General features: G+C 39.5%; 1 pseudogene; it reads right to left on the bottom strand.

The window, feature by feature from the left end:
* LOC103743916 overlaps positions 1-4590 on the bottom strand; it is a 27997-nt pseudogene extending 23407 nt beyond the window's left edge.
* Between the last annotated feature and the right edge of the window lie 6923 nt (positions 4591-11513).

The raw sequence follows: 11513 nt of genomic DNA, 5'->3' as shown, positions 1-11513 counted from the left end.
AGATTAAAAAAAAAACCACTGGTAACTGAAAAAGTGAGACCAATAGCCTTTTCTCTTGTTACAAATGCTAGAGCAGGGTTTCTGCTGTGACCAGCTTTTTTTAAAGTATAATAAATTCTATTTATTTGTAAAAAAATATTTTATTATTTTTATTTTATGTGCATGCGTGCCTGCATGTAAGTAAGTGTACCCATGTCATGCAATGCCCGCAGAGAACAGAAGAGACTGTCAGATCCCCTAGAACTGGAGTTATGGACAGTTGTTAGCTGCCATGTGGGTGCTGGGATTCAAACCCGAGTCTTCTGTGAGAACAGTTACTGTTCTTAACTGCTGAGCTATCTTTCCAGTCCCAGGATGTAGAGTCTTATAAGGATGATAAAAATCATTATCAAGTTGAAATGATGGGAAAGTAAACAGATTATTTATTATTAAATCCTAATGAATTAAAATGTGGGAAGATAAAAGAGCTAGAAATATACATGATTCTATTCTAAAGTATTTGTTATGTTGCTCTACAAACCAAAGTCAAAATACTAATTCAATTAGTTTGAAACTGATTAGATTTAATTTATATCCTTACCAACTTCTAGTAATCATGATTATACATTCAAGTTGACTACTGTTGTTTTCATTTTTAAGCTTAATAAAAGGTCTTAATATACAAAAAAGTATGTACCTCAAAACGTTTGAATAAATATATAATTCTAAGATACCCAAAGCTGAGAATTGATAAATGACTGAACCAAGGAAACAGGCATAGGATCAGTTAAGTTTGAATTGCTTTATAAACACACCTTCACAAGGAGAGTAAGAGTAGGGAAGGGCTTGGGTCCAAGCACGCCTTTCCTTCTTCTATTCTTTATCTTTACAGAAAAATAAAGCATCTCTGTTTCAAAAAAAAAAAAAAAAGGAAAAGAGCTGGGTGTAGTGGTGCGTGCCTTTGATAGCACTCAGGAGGCAGAGGCAGGAAGATCTCTGTGAGACCGAGGCCAGCTTAGATTACATAGCGAATTACAGGTCAGCCAAAGCTGCAAAGTGAGACCCTGTCTCAAAAATACACAAATAAATAAATAAACTAATTAAAATGATAAAAGTTAAATAAAGGAAAATAATGGAAGTTCTGACACAACGAAGATTAAAGAGTTCCACCCTGAGACAAACATTGACAGCCTCAATTTCATCATACATAAAGTGCATATAAAATCTAAATGTGCGTATTGGTGACTATGGGAGCTAAATTACAGAAAGCTGCCCTCAAAGGATTCAAGAAATATGGGTATACATACGTGTACATATAGATACAAATGTTATTTTTCATGTATGTTCATTATCATATCAATCCTATGGTTGCATTTAGATTTCAGAACACATTTCTTCATGCACATCCCATTTTTGGAGGGATTTTTTTTTAGACCGTTTCTCCTGGAGCCCCAGCCAGTCTGGAACTCGCTATGTAGACCAGGCTGGCCTCGATCTCATAGAGATCCTCCTGCCTCTGCCCTTCCTGACCATTATAACAATTATTATAATTTTTCACTCCAGCAGAGGTAGGTGGATCTCTATGAGCTTGAGGCCATCCTGGTCTACATAGCAAGTTCAGGCTGGCTGAAGCTGTATAATGAGACCCTGTCCCCAAAAAAACAAATGTGATTTCAACCACATCTACTTTGCCTTTCATGATACCATTTCCTAATAATCACAAAAGTTCTTCCCTTCAATATGGGATAATTGACCCAGTACACTGTCATAATCTACATTAAAAACCCAGGCCCCCTCTATTGACTTACCAGATCTGCGACTCTAGCTAGATCAATCATAACATTAATGTCACACCCACATTCAATAATGGTAAGTCTGCGCTTTTTACCTATAAGTGAAAAGATGAAAATTTTACTTTTTAAAAACCCTGAAAACACTGTACCCATTAACTCTATAATGAACACATTTTGTACAGTATCATCTACATTTATAGGAATGCAACAGAAGTTCATTTTTATGAAAGAAAACTGGCAAGCTGGTTCCACCCTGGTTTCCTTGCATCCATCTCTCTTTAATTTTACAATATATTAGCTACACCCAGATAAATAAGTGTTCAAACAGGGATAATTCTAGCTGGGTGTGGTGATGTACATCTTTAATCCCAGTGCTTAGGAGGCAGAGGCAGGTGGATCTCTGAGTCTGAGGCCAGCCTAGTCTACACAACAACTTGTAGGCCAGCTGGTGCTACATAGTGAGGCCCTGTCTTTAAAAAAAAAATCCCTATATGTAACACAACAGAATGGTCACGGAAAATCATACTTTCCTGTACTATCACTATAAATTACAATATCCTCAAACCTAATAAACCAGAATGTTCACAGAACAATAACTAGTTCCCAATTAAAATAAAATAAAAAAGATCAAGGATGCCCTAGAGAAAAAGAAATGCTTCAGTCCTCTCCACGGCCACTGTAACAAGGAACTTCAGGTCCTACAATTTCCATTTTGGGAATCTGTTTCACTGTCCCTCACTTAACACATGCAAATTCTCATAGGAAAAGGGGGCCTCAAGTGGCTTCAAGGAGGCAAGCAGATATATATGGTACAAAGGTGCTAACTTAATGTTAAATCAATGTGCTCACAACTAACAGACCTACTAAGCCTACCCAAGCACCACACTTGGCAAAGCCAGCTGTCAGACTAAGATTGTATGCCTCAGTATCACTGTCTCTAGGAACTTATCCTTTAGAAGTTACAAGCAACTCAGTAAAAGCGAAAAAGCACTAATACAATGTGACATTGATACAGCATTTTCTCCTTGAAAACAAAGTGCACATTCTGTCCTTCAGATGACACCACTTGCCACACCAGCTCTGTGGTGCACCCCCTACCTGATACAATTGTCACAGGGCCTCTGATCTCAGTTAGCTTCTGTCTGATGAAATTCCGAATAAGGCACTGAATCAAAGTGCTCTTTCCAACTTTTGGAGGCCCCATCACCATTACCACCACTGGTGGCAGTTCTAGTGGAGTTCAATCCACCACTGGGATGTGATGCTTTTTTGTCTTTAAATCTTGAGTCCTGTTTTGTAAAAAAAAAACAAACAAACTTCACTTTCAAAACATGAATAAAAGATCTCAATCTTTTAAATTAATAAAAGATCTTAGCCTTTTAAAAATAAAAGATCTCAACCTTTTAGAGAACAGACAATGCAAAGATATAATTAACTTTAACTTGTTAATTGGTAATGTCTGACCCTAGTCCATATAACTCTGGAAAGATGACTACAAAAATAGAGTTGAAATTTAAGACATCTTAACTCAAACTGAGTTGACTTTAATGTTTAAAGAGAGAAGAAAAGGCAAACACAGAGCCAGTATATTCTCACAAGAGCCAAAGCTTTGGAAATAAAATGCTGTCCTATCCACTGGTTATTTAAAAAGGGTAACTTGCTCTCTGAGCCTCTTTTAATATCCATAGAATGAGGGCAAGAACAATTCCTACGCTCTTAATGCTAGTGAGAGGATTTAATCCAGTCTTCATAAGGAACTGCTAGATATATAGCAACACCTGCGTAATTAAAGCTATTTTAGTATTTTATATTAAAAAAAGATATGGGGGGGAATCAACAACATACTACCCTGGAAATTAAAATTTAGGAAAAAAATTCTGTGAATTAAAGTCTATAAATTCTTTTCCCCTGGACTTTTTAAAAACCCAAGCAAAGGGCAAATGCTGGAGGCAAAACAACTTCTTTGGCAAAGACTTCAAACGTTTTAGTAAAAGCCATATGCCATGCCTACTTATCCATTAGGGCTGCATTAGAACTACAAAGCCAAATGTCATCTGTGAAAGGTCCTTACTACTTAAACACAATGGAAGAAGACCTAGACCCCAGCTAAACATATCTGTGGAAGGATTGCACCATCCGCACAGCAGACTGAACTGCGAAAGCTTTGGGGTTTCTCTTCTGGGCATCATCTTCATTTCCAAGTTGGAGATCCTGCAGATGCCGTTTCTTTTTCTTCTCAGCCTTAGGCCCACTGTGCTTCTTTCTGTGTTTCTTCTGATCCTTAGTCTCCATGGTGGCTATTTATGAACTACAGATAAGTCGCAACCTACATGGAATGGGGTGGCAAGGTGGTGGAAGTGTGACAATTTCATGTATTTGTCTAGGAAAGATGAAGTATTCGTTCACCTAACAGGTGTTTAATAGCATCCTTAAATTCACTCCTTTCTTAGGGTGTCAATCAGATAAGCTGCTCACACTAAAATTACCATTTATGCCTAAGTTTTCCTTCATCCACCTTAAAACCACTGGTAGTGTTCCCTTCTGTGATGATCGAAACATGCTCCACCTGTGCTTTTCAATACAGCAGACACTGACTACCAACACTGAAAAAAAACGAATCTTAATTAATTCTAAACTTAAATAGCCTTATATGGCTAGTGCTTACTACACGGGGCAACTCAGGTCTAGTCACCAACTAGACCAAGGAAGTGGCTTCCTAACTCAACCCAAATCATTTTAACTGGAGGTGTAAGACACTAATGACTGAGGACAACCTACACCCGGAGCTCGACTGTCCAAGTTTCAATGCTTTGCCGGTTCACAGATACTACAGCTCAGGTCCACATGCACAAGACTGGAAATGGAAATTGGTCGTCCACACCGACTCACCACGGGGAAACAGAAGAGATGAAAGAAAGACACCGGGGTGGGGGATGACTTGCAGGCGAAACCGGAAGAAAGTCCTTATTGGCTGAGTGTGTGCGCAGGCACGGTTCTCGTGCTGCTGCCACGAGCTGGATCGGTTCCTAGTCCTGCAGCTCCCAGCTCTGGAAATCCTGGAGTTTGGGTGCTCCACCGCTACACTCCAGGCGGACACCCCCAGTGGCACCGTGGTCCCATCTGGCTATTTGATGGCATAGGAAAGCCGAAAGGTGCTTGGTCGCCCTTGAGTCCCATCTTGTTCCATCCAGTCCCACCCAAGAACCTTGAATGCCACGGAACTCGCCCTGTAGCCCAGGCTGGCCTCAATCTCGAAGAGACCCACCTCTGCCTCCGGAATGCTGGGATTAAAGGCGTGCACCACCACACCCCAGCTTGCTTTCCTTTTTCTTCCAGCTGTGTGCACAGCCTTGCATCCACAGGGCTCTGCCCATTCAGCCCTTTAACCCCCAATAGTTACTTACTGTAGTTGTGTCGATTCAAAACAGCCCTCAAAAGAGTGACGGTGGCCTGGATTTCGTTTCTGGGTTCCCACCGAATAACATGTCAGTGCAAAACACAGCTCTCAACTCAGAGGGAGCAAGAGTTTATTGTTGAGCCAAATATTAGCGACAGTGGACTGAGAACATGGACTCGGGTTGCCCCCGAAGACATGCTCCACTGTGGAAGTGGTTATGTGAGATTTTGTTAGTTACAGAACAGTCATGAATCAAGGCATCTACGAGACTCATTGGTGTTGACCACAGGCAAGTATGGGTTACAGCAAAATGGGGGAAATTAGGTTAGTTTTCAGATGCTTTAACATTCTTAGCTTTTGCTTTGGTGGAAAGCAGTGCTAAGAATACATGTTAAAGGTTTTGATAGTCACAAGCATGTTAGGTTAGACAGTAGGAATGCCACCTCAAGCCTACTGAAGATTAGTTGTATGCTTGGAGTTATGTAACTGGTTACATAGTCTATAAACACTGGGGAAACTTCTGTCTGCTGTTTCAGAGCTAAATTGTGTTCAATTTGTGTTCATTAGCCCATTCCAGGCTAAAACTGTATTGATCTTGACTATGACAATATAATTAAAATTCCCTGTATTAAACAATGCTGCTTTTTACTTGCTAAAGGCATTTTAGTGTGGTGTATGTATAATAGCAAATGATAGTTGACACTTCTCACACAAGAAAATAAATAAATAAATAAGAGTAACCTAAGAAAATGTACACTCAGAGAAAGACTAATACACTTTTCAGTAAACAGTCACTGAACAAATCAAGAACACAATTTTAAAATTTCTAAAACCAAATAAAAACAAGAGAATAGCTTACCAGCATGTATGGGAATCAGCCAAGTCAGTCCTAAGAAGAAAGTTTATAGTTACACATGTTCGCTTTAAACAGAGACCTCAAAAACAAAAAATAGTAATGCAATCCCCTTGAATTACCTTGAACTCAAATGGGGCAGAAAATAAATCGTGAAGATTAGTGAAGAAAATAATGAACTAGAGACAGGAAGAAAGGAGATAGATAATGGATAGGAAACAGATGCTAAAAGAAGAACAAATAGACTCAATCAAAGAATTGATTCTTTGAAAATATTAACAAGACTGACAAACCTCAAAGAATTGATTCTTTGAAAATGTTAACAAGACTGACAAACCAATAGCCAAACTAACAAAAAGAGAGGGAAGATGCAAATTGATAAAATTGAAATGAAAAGGGAGCTGTTGAAACAGATTCCAGTGAGATCCAGAAGATCGTTAGGGAATACTTTGAAACCTGAGAGTCCAAAAAGCTAGAAAACCTAAAAGAAGTGGATAAAATTCTACATGTAAGTAACCTTCTGAAATTAAAACCAAAAGATACAAATAATTCAAAAGACCTGCATCAAGCAATGAAATTGAAGCAGTAATTAAAGCTTCCCCAAAAAGCCCAGTACCAGATATGTTCACTACTGAATTTTAACAAACTTTTAAGGAAGATTTAATAACAACACATCTCAAGCTAGTCCAGAAAATAGAATGGGAAGAACACTACCAAATACATTTTACCAAGCCAGTATTACCCTAAAACCAACTGCAGATAAGACATGACAAAAAGGCATGGAGAGACGACTGGGCAGTTAAGAGCATGTACTGATTTTGCAGAGAAACCAAGTTCAATTCCCACCACCCACTTAGGGCAGCTCAAAGCATCATCTGTGACTTCAGCTCCAGGAGACCCCATGGTCTCCAAGGATACCGGCACTCATGTACACATATGCTCAACACAGACACACACATACACCTAATTAAAATAAAAACAAATACTTTTAACATGGGAAAGAGAATGTAAAACTACAGATCAATTTCTTTTATGAGAATAAATGTAAAAATTCTCATTGAAATACTTGGGAACCAAATTCAAGAACACATTAAGAATATTGTACATCATGACTACATTTCGTTGGTTAAACACGCACTAATCATATGTAACACATGGTATAAATAGACTTAAGAATAGAAACACTTGATCTCAGTATATGCCAAAAAGGCAATGACAGAGTTCAATGTGCTTTCATAACAAAAGTAATGAAGAAATTAGGAATAGATGGAACATACCTCAACACAATGAAGTTATATATGAAAAACCTGTATTCAGTATTATACTAAATACAGGAAAATGGAGAGCAGGTCCTCTAAACCTTGAATGAGACAAGGGTGCCCATTCCCTCCATTCAGTCACTATAGTGCTTAAAGTGTTACCAAGAGAAGGTAAATGCATAGAAGGGGTAAAAATCAGAAAGGAGGAAGTTCAATATTCTTATCTGCAGAGGACACACCTCTTACTTAAAGATCCCACAGACTTGCTGAATGTGGAGTTATACTCCTTTTATACCAGCACTCAGGAAGCAGAGGCAGGCAGATCTCTGTGAGATCAAGACCAGCCTGGTCTACATAGTGAGAGCCAGGCCAGCTGTGACTACAGGGAGATCCTGTCTCAAAAAAGAAAGAAAAAAGGGAATGTGGACAGGGAACTAGAACACATGTAATACAAAAATGGAAAGGGAAATAGGAGTGGTTGGGAAGTGGGGGGAGAAAAATGGGGGCGAAGAGTGGCTGGGGTGGGAATGTGAACTAAAATGACATACATATGAAAATGTCATAACTAAACCTGTTAATTGGTATCCTAATTTAAAAGTCAAAATAATGTGTGAAATACAAAATGTATAATTCTTTTTAAAAGGAATGAAAAATTCACATTTTCTCAGTAAAAACAGGTAGGCTTAACAGAATCTGTAAGCAAATGCATTGAGGTGGGAGCTTTGAGGGTACAGAACATATACCTCACAAGGAGAGAGTTATTTCTCCCGTCAGTTTAGTGTGGTCCCAGTTTATCTTTTTGTAAGAAATTATTTTCTTTTTTTAAAATTTATAGTTTTTATTTTATGTGTAGAAGTGTATTGCCTGCATGTATGTAAGTGCACCTGTGTCATGCAATGCTCACAGAGGTCAGAACAAGGGTTAGATTCCTCTGGAACTGAAATTACAGAAAGTTGTTTGCTACCATGTGAGTATTGAAATTAAACCCAGGTCCTCTGCAAGAGCAGCCAGTGCTCTTAATCACTGAGCTGTCTGTCCAGCCCCTAAATATGATATTTTATTCAGGTTGCATTATCTATAAAGTAATGGAGGTATGGATCTGTCAATGATCTTTGCACTGATTCTCCTATTCACCGTGGGAAATCAACCTCTACAAACAGTAACATTCAGAGTCTGGGTAAACTTCTCTATTACTGTGCATGCAAAGGACTGTTCCTAAATTCTTCTAAGAACAAAGAGAACATGTCTTTCACTTAAATGGTGATTAAAATGTTGAAATATGACTTTTTTTGCTGGTGATACAGGGAAAAGTGGAGGTCTTTGAGTACAACAGAGGCTTTCTGGCATCGGATGAGCATTAACTCAGGAGGCTAGGATCCTGGATTATCAAGGACAACTTGTGCCACTGACTTCCATGTCCTTTGTCTCACAAACTCAAAGAATTAGTTTCATAGACAACAGACAATGGAAGGTCCTGGATAATCAAGGACACCTTGAGCCACTGACTTCCATGTCCTTTGTCTCACAAACTCAAAGAATTAGTTTCATAGACAACAGAAAATGGAAGGAGGGTTTTCAGAAAGGAGCCTTCTAAGAAAGAGCTTAAGAGTTCCTTTAAAGCAAGAAGCAGGTCCCAAGGATGGACTGCCACCCAAGGTCCTTATCTAGGGACTGATAAAACTTGAGTTGTTGGGGGACTAGCAGAAGGAACTGGCTAGTCCAGTTCTCCTACCCATTAGGTGTTCTTGCACCTCTTTATCCTGGTGTCTGGACAGGTCACTCAGTTACACTTGGTCACATGCTCAAGCACAGCTTCCAGGCAGCTATATCATGAACATTGCAAGAAAGATAATGAGTGTGGGGGAGAATTGCTGAAAAGAAGCTGTGTCTGCAAAGGCTGATTGACTGGTTAGAGCTTCAGTGATTATGGAGAGTTTGGAATGTTTCAATCCCTGAGCCAAATTATCTTGGGCCATCTTTGGCCACCTTAAATAGCCATTTACTGCCCTCCTCTGCACATCCTTTGTGACCTTTAGGTAAATCCTTTGCAATGCATGAACTTAGCAGGCTGTTAGCTTCCCACAACCTAAAAGCTAAGAGTGTCATTAGACAGTATCTGAGGCCCAGGACAGAGACTTCTCTTCTCTGCTTGAACCCACCTCTCTGAGGTCTTCACCAAGGTATTGACCACACAGTACCTTCATAAAGTTTTGCCCATCAACACTCCATCGTGGATGGAGCAGTTTGAGAGACCCCCTCCCCTCTCTGAGGAGCCATTGGTAGTTAATGGGAACTGCAGGAGGAGGAGTTGTTTTCTTCAGTGGCATAATCACAATTACTTGCCCATGCCCTGCTGGATGGCCCCACATCCATGTACGTGCAGCCAGCACTAATTGGATTAAGTGGATTATTACACAAAAAAAGAACATGAAGAAGGAAATGGGAAGTATTGGGAGGGGGGTCCAGGAATGGTGGGAGAGGAGATTTGGGTTGGATATGATCCATATGTATTATATCCATGTGTGAAATTGTCAGAGAATGAATTTTAAATAGTCTAAAAAATATTAATAGCAATGCTTCACCCATGTACACATTATCAATTAAGAGATAATCATTAATTTAAAAAGAAGCAAAAAATGTTGGGAGTTAAAAATACAATAATTGGGGACTGGAACAATGGCTCAGAGGTTAAGAGCACTAGTTGCTCTTGCAGAGGACCTGGGTTCGATTCCCAGCACTGGTTGTAACCCCAGTTCCAGGGGATCTGACACCCTCTTCTGACATTTGTGGGCATTGCATGACCTGGCGCACTTACACTTATATGCAGACAATACACTCCTACACAGAAAATAAAATTAATAAATAAATTTTTAAATACAATAATTGAAATAGTCACTAGAAGAAAACAACAGATTCGATCCATCAGAGGAGAGAAGCAACAAGCTTTATTAAAGAAATGTCAGATTACTTACTTTGACAAATAGTAAAAATTGAAGAAAACAGAGTCTCCAAGATATGCCAGACATCATAAAGCATAGTATATGAATCCTAAAAGTCCCAGAAGAACAAAGAGAAAGGAGCAGAATGGTAGCCCAAGAAATAATGATAGAGCTCATGAAATTGAATGAAATACACAAATCTAACAGAATTAAACTCCAAGAAGGATATTTACACACGTAACAGTCAAAGACAAAGATTTGAACTCAGCACTACACAGTAATTCAAACATAAAAGGCATTTAATGTTGGCAGTTTATTTGGCATATGGTGGCACAGAGGTCAGAAGGCAAGTAGAATGCCAAATATAAAATGCGGAACACTGTCAACTCTAAACTATGCTTCAACAATGAAGGAGAAATTAAAACATGACCAGATTTTAAAATATTGAGATAATTTATTCCTACCAATAAATGAAGACTACTTTACAGAAAACTGTAAAGGCAATTCTTTAGACTTAAGTACAGACATTAGACAGAAACACAAATCTACAAAAAGAAATAACACAGGTGTGATCTCAGCAGACTGCCAAAGAGTGCCAGGTTCTGGCCTCCCTCTGGTGTAGGGGCTGAGAACACAGGGGACAGCCTGAGAGCACCCAGATCCTGCCTCCACATGGTGGTGATCTTCCCCCTGATTATGCCATACCCATCCCCATACCTGGGATTTTGTGAGGCCCCTCCCAAAGTCCCGGGACAGACCTGGCTTTGGTAGTCTAAGGCTGTGATCCTAGCAGACAGCCTGAGAGGGTGGGCTCCAACTTCCATCGTGTAGCAGCTGTGATCTCAGCAGATGTCCATAGAAGGCTGGGTCCTGGCCTCCCTCAGGTATAGGGGCTGAGAACACAGCAGACCCACTGAGAGTCCCCAAATCATCCCCTCTTAGGGAATTTCCCAAATTTTCTCAGAGTTCCTGCTAATAGGGGTCCAAACCTTAGAAAGAAGCCTGAGTGTACCTGACTGGAACCTGACTTGGGCTTCCATGGGTGTTCCTGAATAGCTGATCTGAAGCCATCAGTGCCCTCCAAAATAAAACCTGAGAGAACCTGAAACGCACACCAACCAGCTTTACATAACCAATAAGGAAAGGATCTAGGCACCCCAATAATACAAACAGAAGCATACTTCAATTTAATTCTCATATTAGAATCATAAACAAAATGGAAATTCACATGCCAAAATCACAACGAAAGAATAATAAAATGGAAAGCCAAAACACTATGTCCCCACCAAACTC

Source organism: Nannospalax galili, unplaced genomic scaffold, assembly GCF_000622305.1.
Source record: "Nannospalax galili isolate Female #2095 unplaced genomic scaffold, S.galili_v1.0 scaffold630, whole genome shotgun sequence".
Taxonomy (NCBI): Eukaryota; Metazoa; Chordata; class Mammalia; order Rodentia; family Spalacidae; genus Nannospalax; species Nannospalax galili.
The sequence above is the reverse complement of the archived record's forward strand: the minus strand, read 5'-3'. Positions and strand labels throughout refer to the sequence as shown.